Source organism: Lepidothrix coronata, unplaced genomic scaffold, assembly GCF_001604755.1.
Source record: "Lepidothrix coronata isolate B3197 unplaced genomic scaffold, Lepidothrix_coronata-1.0 Scaffold12, whole genome shotgun sequence".
In the NCBI taxonomy this organism is placed as follows: domain Eukaryota; kingdom Metazoa; phylum Chordata; class Aves; order Passeriformes; family Pipridae; genus Lepidothrix; species Lepidothrix coronata.
In genome coordinates this window covers 1,701,806-1,714,993 of record NW_016690192.1, presented here as the reverse complement: position 1 = coordinate 1,714,993, position 13,188 = coordinate 1,701,806, and positions in this window count along the sequence as shown.

Genomic DNA, 13,188 nt, shown 5'->3' with positions numbered 1-13,188 from the left:
GCACAAACCAGTTTATATAAGCTGTCTCAAAATAAAAAAAAAAAATATGAAGAAGCAGTCCTGTAAGAAAGGAGAGAAGAATGATTAGTGCTAAAACCCATATTAATATTAGTCTTGTTCATTCAGAATAATATATTCCTAGCGATGCCTGCTGACCTGTACAACACAGTCTGATATTTATTGCCATAAAATAGTGAAGATACTTTAACTGATCACAAATGAGGGTGAATGATCATCTAAGTACACGGGGCAATGTTATTTAGCTCATCAGCAAAGTACAGCAAAAGTCAACAACAAAGTCAGGGCTACTGCAACTTCCAAGGATTTTCTTATGTGTATACTGTAGTGGGCCAAGTACGTGCTTTCAAAGATATTTCAGTAGAAGGAATTAACTTTCAAAAAAGGCTTACTGCTTCCAGAGTTGCCCTCAGAGTGATATGATTTTTGTCATGCAGGTTATAATCTAGTCTTATCAAATTTCAGCATTTCTGTGTCCAATTAGGTAACATGGTGTTGCGTTGTGATTAAGTGACCCTACCCATTTTGGTTTAAATGCTTTGGTTGAAAAGTTACTGTCCCTTTGGAACAGAGCTTTTTCCTCCATGTCTTATATTTTTGTGTAGCAGCTTTATATATGAATCACGCTAAGAAGAGAGTAAAACTGAATTACATTACATGTGACCCAAGTATAAAGGTTCAAATCAGATTTTCCTTAAACATTGCATTTATGATTATGTTCATGATTGTACAGTCTTTTAATAAAATGAAATGACTGGGATATGACATATTCAAAGCAGAGGTCAGATAATTAATTCACACATCAGACTGTTTTTTCTTGCAGCTTTCTAAAATTCTTCTGTGTCTGGTATGTCTCTCTAATTCAGTGTAACCTGTGTATTTGTGAAATGGTATTCATTATGTCTGAATTCTTGTATCCTGTCACACAGATTATTTTCCAGACTGTATGCACTATACAGTATGTATTTTAGCCATGGGTGTTTCCCTTCATAGTCTGTGGACTGATGGTTCTTTGTGGAATACGTATTTCAAAGGATGAACCTCAGGACATGTGACAGACACATTTTGCATATAAATTATCCAGAGTCCTTATTAAAGTTTTAATCATATGGTCAGTTGAAGAAACCTCTCCTAAGGATCAGGAAAGAGCAAGTAGAAAATTGACATGATTAAATTCGAAAAGTCTGTGGCTGATAAATGAAGAGAAGGTGTCAAGGAACAATGGATCCAACAATTCACTCTCTGCTACAATATAGAGCGTCTATTTGAGGCCCCTTATTTAAAGAGGAGGACAATTTATTCTTTAGGTGACCAACAAACTACAGCAATAAATCCAAGTCCAAACAGAAGTCTGCTTGTCACAGTGGACGATTAGGGCCATCATGAACAGGGCCCCAAGGCACTATGGTATTAGGCATGATATATAAGTAATAAGGTGATATATTGTAGCCAAAGTTATTAGATAAATTATTATTAGGGAAAAAAATTACTTCCTTTAAGTGATGTGACCATAAGAAGTGGAGAGATCACGTGGTCTTTGGTGATCAGTTCTGCTCTGAATAGTCACCATAAAGAAATAATTTTATAAAAAATTGTGATTCAGTGAAGTATTGAAAATCATTCTTAAAGGTGGCCTTTTGTGTAGTTTGGTGCTCATTACAGTTGAAATAGGAAAAATAAAACATGCAAACATCTGAAGAACTAAAGTGTGCAAAGAATTCCCTGACTTTTGACCTTCTTTCTTCTGTAGATGAATACTCTCACTTGGCATCTGCAAAACCGCCCGTGTAGCCCATTCTGTGATTAGGAATGAATTCTGTTGTCAGGGAACTGGCAACTTTCAGTCTCTAAACAAGGGCTTGTAACAACAGATAAGTGCACATGCTCATGTTATGTTGTTGTCACTCCTATTTTTTCTATGGCATGTATTATATCCATCTCTCTCCTCCTCGTCTTACTAATAGCATCCTGGTAGTGTCTGTACATTTCTGCAATTGCCTGTCCATGCTTACTGTCTTTATGATGGTTAAAATCCTTGCAGAACCCTATTCATAATAACCCACTTGAGCTATTCTTGATAGGTACACCAAGGTCTTCTGTTCTACTGCATTTTTGCGTTTTTATTACCTTGGATGAGATTGGTATAAAAATTTTAAAGGCATTTCTTTGCCTCTATTAAAACTCAATGAAATATTCTCTTCTGGTCCATTGACCATGTTACTATGAGTGGACACAATGCCACCAATGAATATTGAAATCTTTAATGCTTCAGCATTAAACTTTTTGTGCCTGAGAAGGTGCTGTCTTCTTTTTGGCTAACTGTTCACCAGCCATTATTTCTAATACATTAGACACAGTTTGGGGAAGATTTAGACTCCCTCCTTCTCTTGTTCTGTTGCTGCATATTCATTTTGTAATTTTCTCTGCAGAAACCATGGCCTAAATGGACTTTAATTTAAAGTCCAGCTTGCTTGTACCCCCCAGTACATGAGTAGGAGTGTTTTCCAATGTCATCACTGTATCTTCTCCTCTTTCCTTCTCCACACTCATCTATTTGTTTAATTTTGCTGTCTTTTGACTGTATGTAATTTTGAGAAGAGAACCTTTAATTATAAGTGCAAAAATAACACCACCAATATTTTACAGGAACTGAGGATGAAAAGAAACTTTCTCGTGTTTATGAATTGATAACTAAAATCCCGTGAACAGGATAACAAATGGGAACAAAGTAAGTGGAGGAAGAGCAGAAATTTCTGCTATTTCAAACAGACCCTGAAGACATAAATGTGAGATGGAGTCATGTTTTTTAGCAAAGGAAGCTACAACTAGCAAACCAGTAGGTGTCCTCTGAACAGAGGGCAGCGAGCCTGGTTGATACAACACACAGGTATTGCCTCACAGTTAAATGATTGTTTACCACTGTAGTTATTCATGGCCATGTTTATTTTAGTTGGGATGGTGTGTTTAAAATTATTTTAGTTTTAATTCCTACTACTCTCTGCAATTGATTCTACCTGCAGATAGTAACATGTCTCCGAGTATTCTCTAACACAGCTGATAATCCCTATTAGCCATCTACCAAAGGTGTGCTCCTCAACCTTGAAAGGGCTAAATTAAAGTAAAATTCTTTGCTGATACAGCTGTAGTGCCAAGCCCTCCTGGTGGACACATGGCCAATAATATAATTCGCAAAACTAAAAGTGTATCACTTTCAGCCAAGACTATATTAGAGCTTTAACTTAATAAAAACAGTAAAAAATAAATAAAAAAAAATCATGGACTTAGCTGGCATTACATTTGGTACAGCACAGGTACAAGTTTCTATCTCAGAGCAGACCTGAGTGAAGATGGAGACTTCATCACTGGCTGTAAGTAAATTGCAATAGAAACAGAAATTCCTTTTTGTATTTCTCAAAAAACTGACCCAAGTGCTCCCTGTGTCTCCTCCCTTGGTCCTGTCCCTACCAGGTCAGCTCTTTCCTATATCTCCTTCTAATTTTTTGCCTCCTTCGTTTTCAGTCAAATGTGTGAAAAATAAATTGTCCAACAGGGGAATAAACAGAACAGAATTTGGTCCAAAAATTCCCCAAAGGCATACCATGGTTACACTTCCTTCATTCCACAGCTGCAAATCCTCACTGTTTTTGATGGTGCTGAGAAAGGACTGAATTTGACCCTGCTTTTTAATACTTACCTTTTTCAGCATTTTATTCCTTTTTGGCTATGCAGAGAACTCAGCTGGAAATCTTTGCACAGCTTATTCTTTCTTAAATTTGTAGTGATATCATGGTCAGCTTCTTTACTTTTTTTGTCATATACGTCCTATCAAATCTGGACAGACAGTCTGAAATATCTATTCCCAACCTCCTTTCTCAGCTCTAGAAAACCACCAGCAGTTCAATTTCCAGGGATAAGAAAGTAACTTAGAGACCTGTCCTCATCCAGTTCTGTTCTGCTGCAAGCCCCATGATCATGGGCAAATAAATCGGACACTTAATGACATTTCTCATCTCTAAGGGGTACAGATCTGTTAAAGATGCCTCTGAGTAGGATGCCAGAAGTATAAGGTGCAGTGAAGATATGAGTTTCAAGGGGTATTATGGAGAAAAAAAGTATTATCAGAGCTTTGCAGTGCATCTGCAGCCAGCAAGAAACAGTTAACACATTTGTTGAATCCTGACATGATGAACTTTAAACTTTTATCTTTGGACAATGACATATCCAGCTTTCCCTCCCCCCCCCATCACTTCAGCTTTATGATACTGCCTGGGTGAAAATCAAAAAACTGTAGAATTTATGAGGAAAAGTAAACAATGCTTGGTAATTGCTTGGATTAATGTTTCTCTTGCAGACATGACTTTTCCTGTGCACAGGATTTTTAAAAAAAGTAGAAGTCACAACATGTACTGAGCATCCATGCAATTAAAGAGTATTCTGTGCCATGAGATAGACTTTTCTTTGTGATATTTTTATATAGCTGGAGTTAATGCTGAATATAATCTACATCCAATCAATGGTATTGTGCATCATCAGATGAAAAACATATTCAACGTAACTGCTGTTAGTTCCTGTTTAAAGCCCTAATCAGAGTCTATGCCAACATGTAATCACATTGCAGAATAAATTGTTATAATATAAAGTATGTGGAGTAGATACTAAGACATGCTAAAAGACTGCTTTCCATCTCCAGAAATAATTGCTGAGAGGTTTCCTTGGAAATGCCTTAAACCACATGACCAAATGACTATAACAGCTATTACAGCAAAGAGTGCAGGATAAGGAACTGTCCAACATAGGAGCCAATAGATATGGGGAGGGAGAAGGTGCCCAAGAGGTTGGTATCACCTAATTCCCTGCTGTGCATAGGTTTGGGTACCGCTACACATTTAAGAAAGATTAGGGGATGCAGAGATTTCCAGCTGAGTTCTCTGCAAGTACGTAAATGGCTCAACTATAAAAACATTTTCAGTGACATTAATGTTTATTTGTGCCTTTAAGCACCTCCTTGATTAGGAATGGTTTATCCCAGGACAGCTATTTGGTCAGAGAATACACTTTTGATGCACAATCCTCTCCTTGCTTTGCTCTTGTTCTGCACAGGTACGTGCTGGTAACGTGTCAGGCTGTGTCTGTGTCAGCAGCCACCCTTGGCTCAATGTGGTGCTCCAAGTCTCCCCCTCATCCCCAGCCAGAGCCAAGCAGCACAGCAGCCTTTTTATGGCATTTTTTTCCTCCAGTTAGCCTTCTGAATTGTCCATCCAGGTGTACAAGAATCACACTGCCCTCACATGTCCTCACATACACTGAATGTATGCCAATAGCAAAAGTTTCTCCTTGCCATACATCCCAACTTGACTTTAATGGGGTGATTAGTACACCTCTTCTAGCCTGGCTCTTTTGGGCTGGGTGTAGCTTAGCTGACAAACTAGAGAAGGTTGTGATGTGTGGCAAGGTTTGGTGTGGAGGTCCTGTGAATGAAGCCAAGTAGAAGAGGTGTGCAGCCAGCTAGGGATATACACCTTTGTATGAACCAGGAGATTCAATGTTATGTAGCTCCTGTGGCACCAGTGTGGGAAGAGAGAAGTTTCATTCTAATGCACAGCTTTGTGAACTTCAGTGAAAGCTGCAGGGCAAGGAGGTGATTTACAGAAAGGCTGAATTGATTTCATGTGTTTCAAATCCGTTCCCTTTCTCTTGTGTCTCTCCTAAATCTCCATTGTTCCAAAAGCTCGTTCTGGGTGAGGCCTTCGTAAGAGCCCAGAAGGCATTAAGCCTTGGAGGGAGTTGAGACAATGAGTGTCACAAACTGTTTCTTAAGGCTTGGCTGTTCATATATGCAAACATCTGTGTCCCGTATTTGAAATGTCTGTAAATGTTACTGCTAAGTAGATCTATTACGTAGTAATTCTTCGGCGATTTTCTTCTTACTGTTGCTGTTATCTAATTGCCAGGGCCTCGGTACTCAGGAAGTTGTGGGGTAGGTCTCTGCTGGGTTGTTGTGCCTTGGGCCTGTGGCTTTGGAGCCAGGTAGCACTGTCAGGCACATGATTTGTCCCCAGTGTCCACTCTGTCCAAGAGTGCTGGTGACCAGGTAAGGCATCACGTGTCTTAGGACTGTTGTCACCTACTGCACAGCAGATTTTTTACTCATCGTCCTCTAGTCCTTTCCTATCACGTTCTGGTTGGCTCAGCTCTACAAAATTGGAGATGTATGGATCTGTCTTGCTTTCCCCAGAAAGTCTCTGCACTGCTTTAGAGAGAGCTATCAAGCATGTCCAGTGACTGTCACTCTCCTTGTCTGCTGGAGCCTCTGGACCCATCTAATTAAGATGCTGTGCTTTGCTCTTGGTGTGTGTGCACACAGAGCACTCAACACAAAAGAAATCTGTCTCCCCTTCACTGCTTCTCTCCTGTTTGGACAAAATGAAAATCAAATGCTGCAGTATAAACAGGAGGGTTACAAAAGTGTTTCTGGTTTCTTTGCATGTTGTTACTATGGAATATATAGGCAATAACAGAATTATGATTTAAACATTCTCGTTACCATGAATCTGCTACTGCACAGTTTTTAATAAAATAATTTGCAGCCGCTCCCAATCAGTTGTGTCAGCAGATTTAGTTCATCTTTGAGGCCCAGCAGGGATGACAGTCTATTTGTTATTAGAGTAATAAATAAACAAGGAACTTGTCAAAGGCAAAACTGCTATGTGTGCTTTCGTAAGATAAATGCTGCCTTTGAATAGACAAATATTTACGGTTTTACAGACCAAAATTGTCATCCTAGCTGAAGGCCTTGTATTGTGAAATTAAAGAAAAAAAGATTATGATTTCTGGATCTTTCCAGTGAAGGCAAAGATAGCTCTACCTAATGAAAATGGATCAATAGATTTCATGATAATGAGCAGGCCATTTTAGTAAAAGTAACCCTGTATCTTTCTACAGAGAAATTTATGTTGGGTATTTATGTCAGCATGCTGCTGGTATAGCAAGTATTAAAATTTTTTAACGTCACCTTCAATTTCATGTCCCTGAGACTGCACTACATATGTTCTCTGCGACTTTTTGCAGGAGGTTTTCTGAAATGCTTTAGAGGAATTAGGAGAAAGGATTTACTGAAAATCAATGTGATTCCTGATTCGAGTGCTGGAGAGCCTTTGAAAATCTTCAGAGGAAAATGTAGGAGGCTGGTTTGTTTATTCCAGCCTAGCCAATATGAAGTTGAATGTTTGGGGAATTACCGTATTTTGTACAGAACTGGAAAGAAATGTTAAGTTTTAACTTTGTTATACAGCAAGTGATCTCTTATGTGACTATTCTTCTGTGGTGGTAAAGCAGTCACTGCATCAACAGACAGAAGGAAATACAGAGTTGAGGGGTCAAAACAAGATTGGCAAGGCTCTTAAGAATGAAAAGATGTGAAGCGTGAAAGCAAAAGGATACCAGCTGTTATCAACTTTTAGGAGTTAAAGTTCCTGCATTTCATTAAAAATCAGGGAGGAAATAAAAGATTCATCAAAGTAAAGTAAAAATTCTCCTTCTTCTGAAAGAATTCCCAGGAGTTCTCAGAAACTCCCAAGAGGAGTTAACACCTCTCAGACCAGGCATTATTGTACGTTTAATTCAGTCTTAGACAGAACATGTTATGAGCAGACTGCTCCTTGTGGTGTTCAGATCCATCAGTCTGTTTATTTGCTTCAGTAAAATGCATCAACCATGGGCAGAAACAATGAAGTTTGGACAGTTCCAATCTGAAGTGTAGCCACAGCTTCCAATTCCTTGATGAAAACATTGGGTTTTGTTGGAAGCAGAAGTCCAAATGAAAAATGGCATCACCAGACGTGAATGGTGCTGCTTTTTCGCGTGATGTATATTAGACAGGAGATGTTGAGGAATGAAGTGATACCAGTATTACCTACCCTTGTGCTTTCATATAAGGAATCTGTAACTCTAACCAGCAAGCTTCTTCAGAAAATTATGATTCTCTTAACTTATGCCACCTCTTATGATCTTCATGCTATAATTATATATTTAAAAAAGGGTTCAGGGGGAAATCACAGCTGGGGGTTGACTTTAAGTTACTCCGTGAGCTGAATCAAATCTCATTTAGAAGCAAGTAAGACTTACTGGGGACTCCCTTGGAGTTTCTCTTCAGGCAAAACTTTGATTTCTGTCCTATGTTGTTACGGTGTGATGACAGCCTCCATGTAAGTCCAGGGCTGATCTCACTTGCCTTAATTTGCCAGTCTATCAAATTTACCTTGTTTATACATATGTAACTGAAATAAGAATTGTTCCTTTTGCATTTCACAGGAACTACAATGCAGAACTTACTTCTATTACTCTAGTAGTATATTTATAAGCTGGATCCATCCTTTGGTGCTGTCATTATAACAGAGTTTATTATGATCTGCAAGCTAAATAGCCTGAGCAGCAATAAGAAGCAAATTAAAAACCCCAGAGCAGTATGATTTCATTCTTCTCCACCGAGATCTCACTGTAATGTAAAGCTTGCTATTTTTTTTAAGGGGAAATAAAATTTGCTCTTCTGTCACCTAGTTTCTCTTTAAAGAGACTACCTTATTGCCCAATTTACCAGAAATAATTTCCTAAACCTATTCTTTGTGCTGTATCCTGATGTACACACAATTTGCTGAGATCATTTTTTCTGACTGTCATCCAGCAAGCCACACTACAACTGTGCTTGTGCCCCACATGGGACACAGAGAAGCAAGATTAACAACCATCTAATTTCTACTTTTGTCATAAATGTTGCCTATAACACATGGCAGACAAAGTGTGCTCTCTGAGGAGTTTGACACAGCCACTGTCTGGCAGTCTGGGTGGTAGAGAATATATTATTTATCATACTCAATGGGATGAGGCGGGCACTGAAGCTACTTATTGGAGCAGCTGTGAACCCCCAATCTCCTTAATTTTCAAAACAGGTAATTAACTGGAAAGTCATTTATAATAACTACTGACATCTCCAGAAAGCAAAGAATGGGTTGTTAACTTTGCAGTTTTATTGTACTGATATTTTTGTTGACAGTTCTGTACTGAAGTCCGTCAGGAAATCACGTATTCTTTATACTGAAGAAGATATATATCTGAACGTTTCTGACATGTCAATATTAGCCTTGGACATCAGAAGAAATGGTTGGAAGCTGGGTGATTTGGAGGACGGAGCAGTGCGATATTTTTGGCTGGGCTTGGTTTTTAATGACTGTGTGAAGAGAAGAGGCCAGAATCTGAGCAACTAGCATTTCACATAGTAAGAATATTGTCACGTGCTGTGTTTGGATGCTGAATGGAATCCTGAGACAACAATATTCATCCATGTAAAGGCTGATGTGTTGGGAAGGGCATAAGGCTGCTGCAAACAAAAATCTGCTCTGCTTCACTCTAGGTTAGGTAAAAGGCCAGGGTCCAGGACACCATGAAGAATGAATTGGTTCTAACAGGGCTGTCATTCCAGATAAGCAATCAGATATTTAAAGTGCTAATGTGGAGAATCATGTTGTGAGTCTGTGTATCCAAACTGACTTAAATGGAGTCAGTTGTGGCATCCAGATGCAGTGATAAGGGTCTGACAAATGCATTAGACAGATGAGGTGCATCAGATTGGTGTCCTTACTTTATACTCTGCTTTACTATGATAAAAACTTCCATCTCCAGATGACTATCAAGGAGACTTAGGCTGAATTTTCTGCTCTTCACAAGAAGGTTACTCAGGGTGAAAGACAGCTGATTTAAGCAAATATTTCTGTTGAACATTTCTGAGCTGTGAGGTGTCTTTATTACACAGTTTGATTCCTGTGAACAGTAAGCAGAATTCAGCAGAAACCTGATCTTTGCTAACTGAGTATCATTTGTCAAAATATACCTGATACTCATAAACTAACCCCTGAATATGTGGTAGTAAGCAGCATTATAGGCTATCTATCAGGAGATGTTTTTCTTCAAAACTTGCCGGTATTGTACTGGAGTTTGGGTTTATCTCAGAAAACTACTGTCTGTGGCTGTTAGACAACGAGAGAAGCTCTTTGTAACCTCACCAACCACAGATTTACGACCCTTGTAGTGATAACAGCAGCTGATTCAGAAAACAAGAGTGTTAAGATTTTGCAGAATCTAACAAACCCTCAGCAATGTGTAATTTTGCATCCATTGAAATGTGTTCTGGGAACAGAGAAAAGCAAAGGGACAGTGCTTGGAAAAAATCATCCCATTGCATAAGGCATATGTATGAAGGATGCATGTTCAGGTGATGTCTTGTGAGCAGTATTCCCCAAATTCTACTTTTTGTCTTAATTAAAAACACTGAAGGTCGAAAAAGAGAAACTGAAACAGTAAGACATGAAAAAGAAAAGATATAATTTCTATGAAAAGTCTATCCGAGAACTTGAATCTTTGAGGCAGATTCTCCTGTTGACTCCCTCATTCTTCATACACAGTGAATACTGTTCCCCAGAATCTCTAATTCATTTCATGAGCGTTGTGAACATAGAATGGACAACAAAATTCAACTCTGAGATTTTATTTACTAAATGAAATTTTGTTTCTGTGGTTTTACGTTTGCCTAATTTAATTGGGTTTTGTCTATTGTAGTGGGAAGCACATCTTCCTTCTTTACCGAACATAAAATTAGCTTTCATTGGCGATTTGGGTTTGTTTGTATCTATATAAGCTGCTTCTCTAAATGAGTTTGTTCTTTCTAAAGCAAATATCGCACTCATATTTTGAAGGTGCAGAAAATTTGTAATCTTGTTTCTTCGTTTTCCTTATTATGTTGTGTTAATTTATGTATACATTAACATGTATTTGCATGATTTATTCATTTAAAGCTGTACATGTTTATTTGAAAAGACACTCAAAGAGCTTTATCACAAAAAATGCTAAATTCAACACCATTGACAGAGTGTGTGTTTTTGGACTTAAGCCGTGAGAATAAAAAATGGGTCTATAATTTTGTTTGATTAAAAAAAAACTTTCCGAAAAAGGATTTTCTATTATTTTAGTGACTAAGGGTGAAATTCTGCAAGCAATATGAGGATTAAGGAGAAAGTGTTGAGTTCAAAGGCTCTACTGCATAAGACATTGTCTGGAGTATTTTCTTCTGGTCCTTGTGTAAGTCTTAGAGGAGGCAACAGTAGATCAGGACAGAGCTTATGATTGCAAAGTGTCACAAGCATTAACCATTGTGAAAAGGAATTCACAAAATCCATCTGCAGCAAACCTGGAAAATTCCATCCCTAAAAAGTTGATAAAAACCTGAAAATGTCTTCATTTTCATCTGCAAAATTAAAACCTAGCATTTGTTAATGTACAAAACCCAGAAATTCCTTTCCATTGACTCTAACAATGAAGTCCATTTTATTGGAAAAAGTAAACACTCAGGAAATTGTCAGATGGTGCTGGTCCTTCTTCAACCTTGAGCAACTTAGACCAGAGCTAAGTCAAAGCAAAGAATTAACAGTTTCTGGGATCACTCCTTGTATCCAGTCTCCACTGCACAACAGAGCTCTGATCTTGACCCTGCAACCAAGCAATTTTCAAGGTGTAGCATTTACTACCACCAAGAGAGAAAGCAGTCCTGGGGTCTCAAATTTACCACCTCATCACAGGAAGAGTACAATGTATGAAGCATAAAAAGGCCATATGTCCATTTCAATATAACACAGCTCTGTCTGGATTTTCTGCTATGAATATTGACCTTCTCTAAGTTAAAATCAAAGCTGGAGAATCAATGGTGCATCCTCCTTATTCTTTTGTTTATATGATTCCTGTTGGGCCTTTTCAATTATTTTTTGCCAAAATAGATGAAATCACCACTTCAGCCTCTTGTTTCAAATAGTTGAAAATTATGAAACTAAACTAAAAAAATTAAAAAATTATGTAGAGAAGCTGAGTGGAAAATTGAAAAATCTGTAGCAGTTCATGGTGCTGTGTAAAATAATTGGCATTAATTGCTGTTTGGAGCAGGAAATAAATGATTTTCAGTTGATATTACATAGAAAATAACTTAATGACAGTTGCTATTAAATGGGTACAATTGTAAAAAAGTAGTCAATGAGAAGTACTGAGCATGGAAAATTTTTCTATTAGGAAAATTTTTCATTAAATGCCTTGATATTCAGCATATGGACCATTTATCCAAAGCCATCTCACATTTTCTGATAGGTCATCTCAAGCTGATTAAAGAGCACTGTTAGAGCACTCCTGCACTTTAGAACTGTATTAACGAGCTCTCGCTGAGTCCCTCAGGCACTCAGTTAATTGTAGTCAATGCCCACTTTCAAGCCTCACCCACTGTCCATGCTGTAAATCTTTGCACTTGCACTACAGAGCCTGCCTTAGCTCCAGCTCCAGGAGTTGCTGGAGAGGTGAGGAACAGCTTGACCTTGTGTGCTGTGGTACTGTGGGACTGGGTTCTTCATGTCACCAGAGTGCCTGGCCTGAGGCAGCTGAGCTTCAGAGCTGGACTGAAACTGTCATTTTTCTGGCACACGTTCTCCAGCTCTTCCTCACACCATTTTCTGGACTGCTCTGTTGCCTCAGAGGGGATAGGACTTCAGAGTTTTCGCCTTATGCCCAGGAGGGTGTCCCTGCTGTTCCACCTGTCAGTGGAGGTGAAGCCCACTGAGCCTGGTTAGGACTTCTAAACCAAAAATGCTCTCTTATTTCAGTTTTGAGATTCGTTGCTTCTAGTTGTTCTGAGACACCGTAATTTTTATTCACTGTAAAGCTAATACAGGCCTTTTCTGGGAAGAAAGAGCATTTAACATCTTTATGTTTTTTTCTTTCTAAGCCGCAGTGCTTGTCTGACCACCCATTATTCTAGGTAAGCATTAGAGGAGAGGGTTTTAAATCCTCAGGCTTGCAGAAGTCAGGAGAACTAGATCAGATCAGCTGCATGGGCTGTCAGCTTCTGAGATGTTCTCCTGATAGATGGCTTGCAGTGCTTCCTGCAGAGCTGGGCTTCAATACAGTCCTTACCACAGCTGGTGAAACAGAGTGGGCAAGAAATGTAGCCAGTGGCTGTCAGAATGATTGCAGATAGTGCAGATACAAGGGATACCCCAACAGCTGTAAGGCTGCAGTGCAGAACGAGGTTTCTGGTGTCCTTTGCCTTGGGAAAGAAGAATCTGCTCCTATAACCAGCTGAAGATC